Raw genomic sequence first — 12570 nt, 5'->3', positions numbered from 1 at the left:
GCTTCTTTTCAGATGACTGAACAAGGAAGATTGGGGGAATTTTTTTCTGACCTAAGGATGCAGCATTTTTAGGCATGTTCTACATCAAGGAAAGACAACCTGGAGTTCCAAGGCTGCAAGTAGCTTTCAAACCTTTTTGTGTGTATTCTTGGAGAAACATCTGACCAAAGTTCTTGAACATTTTGACATAATTTCTTACCATTTTTGTGGTAGGAAACAATTCCAAAAATGCAGTCTAAGCCTGAAGAGAAAAGAATGCTAAAGCACCACCCAAATCATGAGAATCATGCACAGAAGATCTTGGTTTCATCACTTGGCATCATCACCCTGCCCACTCTATCCCTTGCCACCCAAAAAACTTTAACTGCCATTAAAAGGTTGCCAACCCCTGTTCTACTGTATATGGATAGTGAAGCAGGATAAAGACTTCCTAGTTACTTGCTGAAAGTTGGGTAACAAAGTGTGCAGAACAGCCACTGCTAATTTTGTCTTCATGTTTCTTGACCACGTTTACTACCCAGACCTCACAAGCCTTTTACTAATATTTCTGTAGGCTCTGTGTCCCTAGAAATGTTCTTACATCTGGCTTTGCTTATGGTGAAATTATATGGTTTGGGCAAGGTCAAATTACTACAGCATTGATGGGAAGTGCATACGCTATATTTAGATGGCCTGTCACGTACTCTCATACGCAGGAGCACACATTATGTATAACTTCATGAACAGCATAAGTCATTAAATTCAATTAGTAAAACTGTAAATAATCAATCTATAGAATCTAAGATACAAAAAGTCTTGAAAATATTGTTTTTATTTTCACCTATATAATATGAAGTAGCTTCAGTTTGAATATCATATGTAACTGATGAATTCTCATAAAATACATGTATTGCCCAAGGGTGTTAGCGCTACTTGATAACATATGAATTAAATTAAGTGATCCAAGAATATTATTTATTAATTTATCTTAATTAATGAAATTAATTTAGGCTTTCAGTTTTGCAAAAATGATTCATATCATTTTCTGCTGAAATCTATAAGACAATCTGGTGGGGAATAGCCATAAAAAGCTTAAGTTCTGGTATCAGAAATATATAGCAATATATAGGTTTTTTTAAATTAATTGCTGAAGGGTCTGTTGCAGGGAAGGGAATCAAGAGTATTTTGATGATATGAAAGCAGGGACATGACTACTATGTTTTGCATTCCTCTTCCTAAACAATGAAATTCACCAAAGACACTTTTTTCAGTCAGTGTCTTAGGATGCCACTGTCATTATGCCTTTGCTTACAAATGTGGACGTTCACTCACTCATATCAATACGTGCAGCTTCTAGAGTGGTGCAACTCAAAGAATGTTTTTTTGTTTTTTTTGTTTTTTTTGTTTATTGTTTTTACAACAAAGTAATCAGGTCATTTGGGAGCTTGAAAGCGATGCACATCTGAACCACTTGGTAACTGGCACAAGGAAATGGTAGCTAGTCGATACATGAAGCCTTGAGGGAGAAATAAATTGAAAACAAGATCTGGAACATGTTTCACAAGGCTAAAATCTTCCTTGACCACATAAAAGGGGAATAAATTCTTTGTGAGCCAGTCTGTGAATTTCTATGTAAATATACCACAGAGAAGCTTCTATGTGGATCTACAGTCTTCTGAAGCTACTTTGTGGCTCTTGGATACAACGTTGTATAATGTAGAGCTTTTAGCAACATAGTGGGTGTTCAGTCATGGCTCCAATTATACAATTAGGCAGAATTAATCAGAATCTTCTATGAAATTAGCGTTCATGTTTGCAACTAACATGGATGGGTTAAGTGGATAGGTTGCACGTGCAGGGTGCTGTGTTTCATTTTGCCTGCAAAAGAAGGGGGGGGATTAAAAGATGTCTGTATGTGCATGACTATGGTGCTTTACACACAAACCCTGTTAACACTGTAGAGCTGTGAATGCAAAGGGTATTAGTTCAATGTTGAGCATTCAGGCTTCATTTAAAGTTTGTTAGTTGGAGCTGTATTGTTGAGTTTTGGAGCGGTCCTCTGTGTTCATGTTCTTTTGCTTTGTGGAGCTTTTAAGTTGTATTTTAAAATGAAAGGGCTCTGTGTTTGGCTGGTTTGTTAAACTTTGGAGTTGTGTACTCTATCCATGCTCTTATGCCTTGTTGATACTCACTTTAAAGGATGCATGTAAAAATGTGAAGTCTTCTTTGTGGTAGATCTGCACTTTGTGCACACTCTTATGCCCTATACTTCGGGTGTAACAGGATTGTTGCTGGGTTTTTGCTCAGTCTTTGGTTCTGTTAATGAGCTTTCAGAATCGCTTTGTTTGCTAGTTGTAGAGCTGGGGGTAATTACTATTTTTTTTTATGTTTCAGTGGGTCTTTTGTTTCTTTGTTAGGATATTTTACTTATTTATGCAAGAATGAAGGACAGCAGTTATTTGGCTGTAATAAAAAAGCATACCAAATATGTTGCTTGAACTTGCTAAGTAGTTGAGATGGTAGCTTATGCTGAGTATCAACTGCCAAACTGCTGAAAAATTGGCCATGGGGATGATGATGATGATGATGATGATGATGAAGATGATGATGATGGCGGTGGTGGAGGAAGGGAAATAAATAGTACAGCAAGTATAATTTAGGCCTGCTTTGCTTTTCTCCAGGCTGGAAAATATTAACTGAAAAGACTGTAGTTGAAATTAACTATTTTGTCCAGCTAGTTTGTTGGCTGAACATCTAAGTGTTCACTTGTTGTTGTTGTTGTTAGTTGCCGTCGAGTCGTTTACGACTCAGGGCGACCCTCTGTATAACAGAACAAAATGCTGTTCGGTCTTGCGCCATATGCCTGACTGTTCCAATGTTTGCATCCATTGTTGCAGTAATTGTATCAATCCATCGCATTGAAGGTCTTCCTCTTTTCCTCTGGCCCTCAACTTTACCAAACATATGTCCTTTAAAAACACTTATTTGCTGAGAAGAGCAGGGACATTCTGATAACTAATTCTAACTGATTTTCTGTTTCTATTTCAACTATTTCCTATAATGAATTAATATTTTAAACATCTTTTAGAAGTATCCCTTGGGTCATTTTTCCTGTGAGTTGGGTACCTGGTTTCAGTAAATAAAATCTGTCATCGCCAACTATTCTTGGTGTCCTGAGGTACAAAAAAGGTAGCAAGGGCTTACTCTAAGTTCACACAGTTTTCATGGCTTAAACGTTTTAAGTGTTCCAAATATCTCCCACCAGAATGCAGTTTGAAACAAAACACATATCCGTAACAAAGAATTTTGTCAGTTAAATCTTGTAACCTTTTCTTTCCTTCCCAGCTTTATTAGAATATAATAATTCATCAGTTTATTTATTTATTTTGTCCCCACCCATCTCCTCCCATCGGGGGACTCTGGGCAGTTTACAATAAAATAATCGATTAAAACAACAAACATACAATATAAATGCAATATGTAAATATAAAATTACTCATAATAAATAAATATAAAAATAAGGGTAAAAAAGTAAAAAAGTCCAAGTGGCAGAAGAATCTGATACAGCACCATATGTGGGAGGAGTGGTCTATAACAACCATCCCCATGTAACTCTATTCCCCTCTCCACCCCAAGTGAGGAGGCAGAACCAGGTCTTCAGACTCCTCCAGAAGGCCAGGAGTGATGGGGCCAATCTCACCTCCGGGGGCAGCGTGTTCCACAGGGCGGGAGCTACTGCAGAGAAGGCCCGCTTCCTGGACCCCGCCAGATGAAATTCTCTTACAGATGGGGTCCGCAGCATGCCCTCTCTGCATGATTGGGTGGGAAGGGCTGATGTAATGGGGAAGAGGCGGTCCCTTAGGTAACCTGGCCCCATGCCATGTAGAGCTCTAAAGGTGATAACCAACACCTTGAATTGGACCTGGAAGCAAACTGGTACCCAATGCAGCTTGGGCAGCAGCGGTGTTACATGTGCCCTTCTAGGGGCACCAAAAACAGCCCGCACAGCTGCATTCTGGACCAGCTGAAGCTTCCAGATACTTTTCAACGGTAGCCCCATGTAGAGCGCATTGCAATAGTCTATATGTGAGATAACAAGGGCATGAGTGACTGTTCGAAGGGACTCCCAATCCAGGAAGGGGTGTAACTGGTGTACCACACATAGCTGCGCAAAGACTCTCCTGGCCATGGCTGCCACCTGCTCTTCAAGCAGGAGCTGTGAGTCCAGGAGGACCCCCAGATTACACACCAGGTCTGTCTGGGGCAGTGCAACCCCATCCAGAACCAAAGATGACAATGTCACAGATACGGAAGAGCCATTAACCCACAGCCACTCCATCTTACCAGGGTTCAGTTGAAGCCTGTTGTTCCCTGTCCAGACCTCTACAGCCCCCAGACACCGAGAGAGGGCAGTCACAGAATCACTTACCTCACCCAGGATGGGGATGTACAATTGAGTATCATCAGCATATTGATGATACCTCACCCCGTGGTGATGGATGATCTCACCCAGCAGTTTCATGTAGATGTTGAAAAGGAGCAGGGAGAGTACCAAACCCTGCAGCACCCCACAAAGAAGGGGCCGAGGGTCGGATTTCTCACTCCCAATCACCACCAGTTGGGACCAGCCCTGGAGGAAGGAGGTGAGCCAGTATAAAACCATGCTGCCCACCCGCCAACTCCCTGAGCCACCCCAAAAGGATACCATGGTCGATGGTATCAAAAGCCGCTGAGAGATCAAGAAGAGCGAGGATGGATGCACTGCCACCATCTTGCTCCTGCCATAGATCATCCATAAGTGTGACCAATGCCATTTCTGTCCCATAACCAGGCCTGAAACCTGACTGGAAGGGGTCTAGATAATCTGTTTCCTCCAGGACTCTTTGGAGCTGTAAAGCCACCACTTTCTTAACTACTTTCCCCAAAAAGGGGAGGTGGGAGACTGGGCGAAAATTGTCCAGAACAGTAAGGTCCAGCGATGGCTTCTTGAGGAGGGGTTGTACCAATGCCTCCTTAAAGGCAGCCAGGAACACCCCTGCTCCCAGAGATGTATTAACCATCGCTTGAACACATGCCTCCTTAAAGGCAGCCAGGAACACCCCTGCTCCCAGAGATGTATTAACCATCACTTGGACCAAAAAGCAGCGCCTCCCGGGCTGCTTTTACCAGCCATGAGGGGCATGGGTCTAGATGACATGTGGTGGCATTTACTGTCTGTAGGATCCTGTCCACTTCTTCAGGTCCAACAGGATCAAACTGTTCCCAGATAACTGGGTAAGCACATTCCCCTGGTATCCCTCCAGACTACGCCTCATGCCTAAAATCTAACTTGGAGCAGCTCCGAGTGATTTTGTCCTGCAGATGTTCAGCAAATTCCTCTGCACAGCCCTGTAGGTGGGTCACTGGGCCCACCTTCCCCAGAAGGGATTGAGTGATCTTAAACAGGGCATTCTGCGGACTCAATAAGAGTGGAGAAGTATTGACGCTTTGCCACTTTTATTGCCACAAGGTAGGCCTTAATAGCAGCTTTAACCTGTATTCGGTCGAATTCAGTCTTTGTCTTCCTCCAGCGGCGCTCTAGGCATCTTTTAACCCTCTTCAGAACCCTCAACTCCTCCATAAACCATGGGGAGTGCTGGGTTCGATGGGACAAGAGAGGCCGCACAGGCGCAATCCTGTCCAAGTCTCCTGCCGCCTCCCTATTCCAGGCCGCAGCCAGGGCCTCCGCTGGACCGTGCAGCAGATCCTCGGGTATAACCCCCAGCTCCCTTTGAAACTCTACCAGGTCCATCAATCGCGAATGGGTCCTGCCTCCCTATGGAGGGGGGTGGCATAAGACCACCAGGGCATGATCTGAGCATAACCATGGGGACAGCTGTAACTCTCCCCTCAGATCACGTTGCCACTGCTCTGATGAGAAAACCAAGTCCAGGGTGAGGCCACTGTCTCAAGTTGGGTCCTGAATTATCTGGGACAGGCCCATGGCTGCCATGGTAGCCATGAACTCCCGAGCTGCCTTTGAGGCACGCCCCAGGGATGGCAGATTGAAGTCCCCCAGAGCCATAAGCCTGGGGAACTCCACTGCCAACTCCAAGACGGCCTCTAGGAGCTCAGGCAGGGAGGTTGCTACGTAGCAGGGAGGCTGGTACAGTAGCGACACTCCCAACTGTTCTTGGGAACCCAACTTGAAGAACAGGGTCTCACAACCAGCCACTTGTGGAGCAGCGCCCCTGAAGGCCACCAGAGACTCCCGGATGACAACAGCCACCCCTCTTCCCCTGCCCTGGGATCTCGGCTGGTGCCGTACTGTAAACCCGTCCAGGCACATTTCTGAAAGGGGCACCCCCCTTCGGGGCCCAGCCAGGTCTCAGTAAGACACGCCAGGTCTGCCCGCTCCTCAGTGATCAAATCACATATGAGGGGGGCCTTGTTGTTCACTGACTTGGCATTGAGAAGCAACAGCTGGAGACCAGGGCCCCTATGGATCTGCTGATCAGGGCCTGGGTCTGAGTGCAGAGGGCCAGAACATGCCACCAGTAACAAACACCACGGGCGTCTTCCCCGAAGGTGGCCCACCCTCTTGCTCCCACCATAACATCCCCTGCCCATCACCACCTCAATGATGTGCCGTGCCCTACAGCCTCCAGTGACTCCTAATCCATTAGCCCCCACTCCTAGACCCCCAGAGCCTCTGGCTTGAAATAGGGCTCCCTCCATTCATACATCCTTGCCCACAGTCAATCACCCACAGGGTGATGGTAGGCCCTTCAGCGCACCAGCAATCTCGGCACCGTCAGACCCCAACCATCACCCCCGCCATTCACTATGCCCCGCTCAACCTCTCTCACTGCTCAACGGAGGGGCACTCATTCATTCCTCACCCACCCCGTCTCTCACTTAGGAGGTGAGTGCTCTTTTATATAATCACACACTCCCGGACTCCCCCCCCCCTTGTCTCTCACCCTGGGGAAAGAGTTCTTCACTCCCTCTGGAGGGACCCTAACAGCTTCCTGCTGTCTCAGGGTGGTTGAGAGGGGATGGACAGGTTCTTACTCCCAAACCCTCCACTCCTCACCCAAACTCTCCACTCCTCACCAGCAAGGTCTGCCACACCAAGGCCAACAGCCAGTCCACTTTATTGGGGGCCAATTCCACTCCCCAGGCCTGTAGCATCGATAGCTTGGTCCCCCTAGGCTGGTCTGCTAATCTGCCACACCACCAGTTTGCTGCGCCGCCAAACTTCTCTGTTATGGCCCAAAACCCCTCCGCTGCACCGAGGCTTGCCAAGGCCTGTGCCACCAGAGTCCGTGTCACTGGCCAAAAAGAGGCCAAGAGATGGTCCCAAAAAGCCCCAGGCCCACAATCCGACACCCCCCCAGGTCGCTCTGCCAAGGCTCCCCACGTTGCCAAGCTTCTCTAGGGTCTGTCGCGCTGCCAGCCTGCCACACCGCCGTGCCACCAGCCTGGTCCGCTGCCGTGCCACCAGTCTGGCCCACTGCCGTACTGCCGGTCTGGTCCACTGCCAGTCCAGTTCACTGCTGCCGCCACCACCACACTGCTGGTCCGCCATCCATCCCCTGGAGCTCGCCACCCCACAAGGGCCCAACCAAGCTCTCACCACACTCCGCCACTCTGTGCCACTCCATTCCGGGGGCTCCACACAACCCCGGCCCATGAGGTACCAGGGTGGACCCCCTCGAAATCCTCTCCAAAACCCAAGAATAAACAGTGGGATTGGGAGGCGGGGGGGTTGGAAAAAGCTGGACAAACCAGGCGTCTCCCCCCCTAGCGCAGCAGCTGGCATTTGCTCTCGGTTGCCATCTTGGAATCATTCTTGTATTTCCCATGGAATCATCTTGGTCACCATCTTGGAATCATTCTTCTCTAAATACTTATATTTAGATAGCAATTTTACATTCTTTATCTTCTTGGTCCTAATTGTTCTTGCTTTATACTTCCTATTTGACTTCTGTAAGTCTGTCAGTTTGATCCCCGTGTCCTCTGTTTTCATGAACAATTGAAGTTTCATTTGATTCAGTTGAAAGCTTCAATTGAAGCTAGATTTTCAGCCTCTGATATAGTCCTTATAACATATTCAGAATCATAAGAATGAGCCAGGAAAGAAAAGGCTTCAGAGAGATGAAGGCTATTTCTCTTTCCAATTCTAGGCAGTTATGTCAGGCTGCCCTCCCTGTTTGAATTGTTTTTGAATATCAGGTCAATTTGTAATAAAAAAAGTACTCATCTCAGGGTGAATGAGTGAATGAGTATTTATATTACTCAGACCTGGCTAGGCAGATTGGGACAGATTGCTCTAATTCAGAGCAACATTAGCATCAGTGGGAGGATCAAGCAAGGTGTTATCCACTCTGTTTATATATAAACTGAATTGTCAAGTTTTCTATCTCCAACTAGAAAATCAATCTGTGAGGCAGTTTTGAAGCATTGTTTCTCATTTTGGACCAGAAAAACAATATTCAGAGCAATAATATTAGCATCAGTTGGACAATTGAGTGGGATGTTATACACAGGAATTCTATTTCTAAAGCAATTAATCTATGAGGGTGTTTTGAAATATTGTTCATCATTTTGGGCCAGAAAAACAGAACAGGGCTCTTGCATCACTCAGCCTGCAGTCTCTATAACAGATATGTGTGTGCGCACCTTCAAGTCAGTTTTGACACCTGGCGACTGCCTGGAGAAGTCCCTGAAGTTTTCTTGGCAAGATTTCAGAAGTGATTTGCCATTGCCTACTTCCTAGGGCTGAGCGAGGGTGACTGGCCCAAAGTCACCCAGCTAGCTTTGTGCCTAAGGTGGGACTAGAACACACAGTCTCCCGGTTTTTAGGTTGGTGCCTTAACCACTACACCAAACTGGCTCTCTATAGTTATGTGTAGCTAGAAATAATGGCTCTTGAAGACAAATAGTAGGTCTCATTCCTACAGAGCAATGGAGTGGGGAGGGAGGACCAGCTATAGATTTAACAGCTGCCATGACAATATGGGACTATTTTATATTACACTCCCAATCCGTACGGCAGTGCATACTTTAGGTATGCTTTTTGCTGCAGTTTAGATTGGGAATGAGTTGGTAGTAGCAGAATACCTCTTTGTCTTGACTGGATGATCTCTTCTACCAAAGCTTTTGATTCCATTTAATGTCAGTAACTACTGATTTTAAATATACATTAGAATCTCAGTTAACCGGCACCCATGGGGATTGGTAGATGCCGGATAAATGTAGTTTCCGGTTGCCTGAGAGTTACTATTAGAAATAGGTGCGCCAAGTTTGGACTTGCCTTTCTGCTAGAGAGGGATCGGCTGATCCCTTTCTGGCAGAGCGGTGGGTTTGGGCTTGGTGCGTCCCATCCCTTTCTGGTGGGGTGGTGGGTTTGGGCTTACCTTTAAAAAGGTGGTTTGAACTTTCCTTTCTGCTGGGGGGGATCAGGGCGGCACGGCGTGGAGCAGAGCACTGGGTTTGGACTTGCCTTTCTGCTGGGGGGGTGGGTTGGCACGGTGCGCCGGGTTTGAGTTTGCCTTTCTGCTGTAGGGGGATCGGACCAGTGTGGTGCAGCATGGCATGCCAAGTTTAAACTTATCTTTCTGCTAAAAATTGATTTTATTTAAATTTTTATTTGACGTATTTCTTCCTTTTTTGCTGGTTGCTTGAGTTCCTGTTAACCGAGATTCTACTGTAGTAGGGTACATTTTAATGCGGATTGTTGCTTTGTTTTATAAGCTGATAATGTCATGATTTTAACATAATCTATATGGGGCAAGATTTTGTTGATGAAATTCATAAAACGTTATCCTCAGATAGCAAGTCTATGCAAGTATACACATGCACACAGAGAGAAGCTTAATAAGAACTGAAAAGTGAACAGTATAGTCAAATGTCATGAAATGCAAACAGTACAATCCTTGAAAATTCACTTTAAACTTATATTTAAACAAAATCAGCATCTGTGAGCATTTGTAATAGCAAGATCAAGCATTCTCTCTACTGAATACAACCCACTGCTTATAAATGTTAAGTTAGAGTTGTCCAATGGTGAAAAAGAGCCTGTTAATCAACTGGAAATGGTTTCTCAGTCACCAAACCAGGCTGGTGATGATAAACAACATCTACTTCGCAGAAAGTCTCTCCATGATGAACGGAAGTTCCAGGATCCTGCTTTGTACACAGAAGACATTGTACATTCTCCAGGAGACAGACGTTCATTAACTATTAGAGGAATTATTTCTAACAGCATTTCCCGGTCAGACTCCAATGACTCAATTCTTAAATGTTTCTTTTAACAGAGATATTTTTCCAGACTTCTGGAAATCTAGCACCAAATATTTGTGTCACACCTTAGGAGCTGGTTTTCAACACATCTTGTGGATCACTAATTGGGGTTTTCGTAATACCACAAAATTGCAAGCATTCCTTTGAAATAAGAAAGAATGCATACAACGCTGTGGGAGTAAATTAAAAGGGGGTTGCCTTAAAAGCACTGTTAAATCAGAAGTTAAAAGTAGTGATGTTTGGCTGCAAGGAATTTTTCAAAATCGGAATTAGGCAATATCCTCCTTAAAACAAGTCAAAAGTGTCATGTTCGCCGTTTCAATGTCTTTGATACATCGTAACGTTTCGCATGTCATTAACTGGATGCGTGTTTCATCTTTCCCGGGAGGATGGGAGTATTTATCTTTTGGCTTTGCTCTGGAATGTATTTGCATTATCTACTGCGTTCAAGGTTACTTTCCCAGGCTAGCAGCTCTGACGATTGCTAGCACCTGTGACGGGCGGGGCTGTTACGAGGGGGGCGGGATACGTTTGCACCAAGGGTTTAAGTTTGTATTTGGCGCGCTTTTGCTCATTCTCAGCTTTCTTTGTATTTGCCTTTAGTTCCTTAATAAATCAGATTTCATATAGCAGCCTCTTGTGAGTCTGAGTATTTGGGCTGGGGGCAATCATTACATAAAGCTGAGAATCTAAGATCCCAATTCCGCGGGCCCCTGTCCAGGAAAAGACAAGTTGTCTAACCCTGTGAGGGAGAGCGCCAGCGATGACCGAACCCAACATCGTGATGATGGAAGAAGGGGAACCGGACTCGACTGTGAGGCAACCCGCCCGACCGTCCCAAGGGGGGGAGCTGTCAGCCATCCTAGAAGAGGCGAGCTCCGAGTCGGAGGGTGAAGCCGGGGGCATGAAAACTGCCCCGGAGACTACCGTGACTTCTCCGGGTGAGCTGGTCACCTGGGATGAGACCCAAGGGGATGTCACGGTGGCGGGGGGCCCATCCTGGAGGCAGAGATACCCATTATCCCCCACCGTGGTCCAGGTGCAGCCAACGGAGGGCTCCCCCACCCCGGATCGTATCCGAGTGCTGGAGTCAAAAATGGACTCGTTAGAAACTATACTGAAGCAGCTGAGTCTAGATGTGACCTCGTTGAGAGAAACCCGGGAAGGATCAAGCCAACGGCATTCAACCCCTTCGTCCCATGGGCAGTCCCCGGAGCGGCGACGGCCGGCGCGGATGCACGAGGGGGACCCGACGGTCCAGATGGAAATAGCAGCATCGCCGGTGCGGCCGCCCCGGGGCCCCGCGCCGCCGCGAGCCCGGGAAGCACAAACCCCTGTAGCCCCGGTGGCGGGGCGCAGCCCGGCGGGGGGCGGGATGAGAGACTTCCCTGTCAAGTTTGATGGGGACCCGACCAAACTCTCATTTTTCCTGACGAATGCTAAAGCCTACATGGAGGAATGGGGGTCGCTTTTTCAATCGGAAAAGGCAAAGATCATCACCATTGCCACCAAACTGAAAGGGAGGGCGGCAGACTGGTATGTCCAGATGTGCCAGTCGGAAGCGCCTGAACTGGAGAAATTCAACGAGTTTCTCTGGGCATTGAGGCAACACTTTGAGGATCCCCTGGCGAAAGAGAGGGCAAAGCGAGCTTTGAAAGAACTGAAGCAGGGGTCAAGATCCGTGGCTGATTATGCGCTAGAGTTTAAAGCGCTTGCTGGGAAGGTGGATGACTGGTCCCAAGCCACCATCATCGAGTTATTCAAGGATGGCCTGAACACAGAGGTGCTGCGCTGGTCCTTGGGGAGGGACGACCCATATACGTTGTACGAATGGATCCAGCTGGCGGGAAGGGCTGAGCATGCCCATGAGATCTTCGCCCATCGAAAGACCGCCAAATCGGGGCGGGAGGTGAAGCCCAGCCGCCCACCGAGCACCGGGGGGCGACCAGGACAACGACCCTGGGACGAGGAGCGAGAGAAGCGGTATGCAAAAGGCCTGTGTCTGAGATGTGGTAAGGAGGGGCATCGAGTGGCGGCGTGCCCAAAGGCAAAGGGAGAGGAAGGGCTCGGCAAGCCACCGACGAAGTCCCCTGCCCTGCCGAGGAAGCAGAAAGCCGCGGTGGCTGAAAGCGAGGGAGATGATGTGATGTTCTACGAGGATGAGGGTGAGCCCGAACTACTGCAGCCGGCGGGAAACGCCAGCCACCTGCTTTAAAGGGCGCCGCAGGGCAGGTGGTGGAAGAAGGGCGCGAGCCTTCATCGGTGAGTGGCAGTTACCGCATTCTCACGGTGAAGTTGAAGTTG

At 47.2% G+C, this 12570-nt stretch overlaps 1 protein-coding gene across 2 annotated transcripts in view; it reads left to right on the top strand.

The window, feature by feature from the left end:
- The window catches only part of PDE7B (phosphodiesterase 7B), a 172420-nt gene that overhangs the window by 85905 nt on the left and 73945 nt on the right, over positions 1 to 12570 (top strand). The window lies entirely within an intron of this gene.

The sequence above is a fragment of the Candoia aspera genome, chromosome 1, assembly GCF_035149785.1.
Source record: "Candoia aspera isolate rCanAsp1 chromosome 1, rCanAsp1.hap2, whole genome shotgun sequence".
In the NCBI taxonomy this organism is placed as follows: domain Eukaryota; kingdom Metazoa; phylum Chordata; class Lepidosauria; order Squamata; family Boidae; genus Candoia; species Candoia aspera.
The sequence above is the reverse complement of the archived record's forward strand: the minus strand, read 5'-3'. Positions and strand labels throughout refer to the sequence as shown.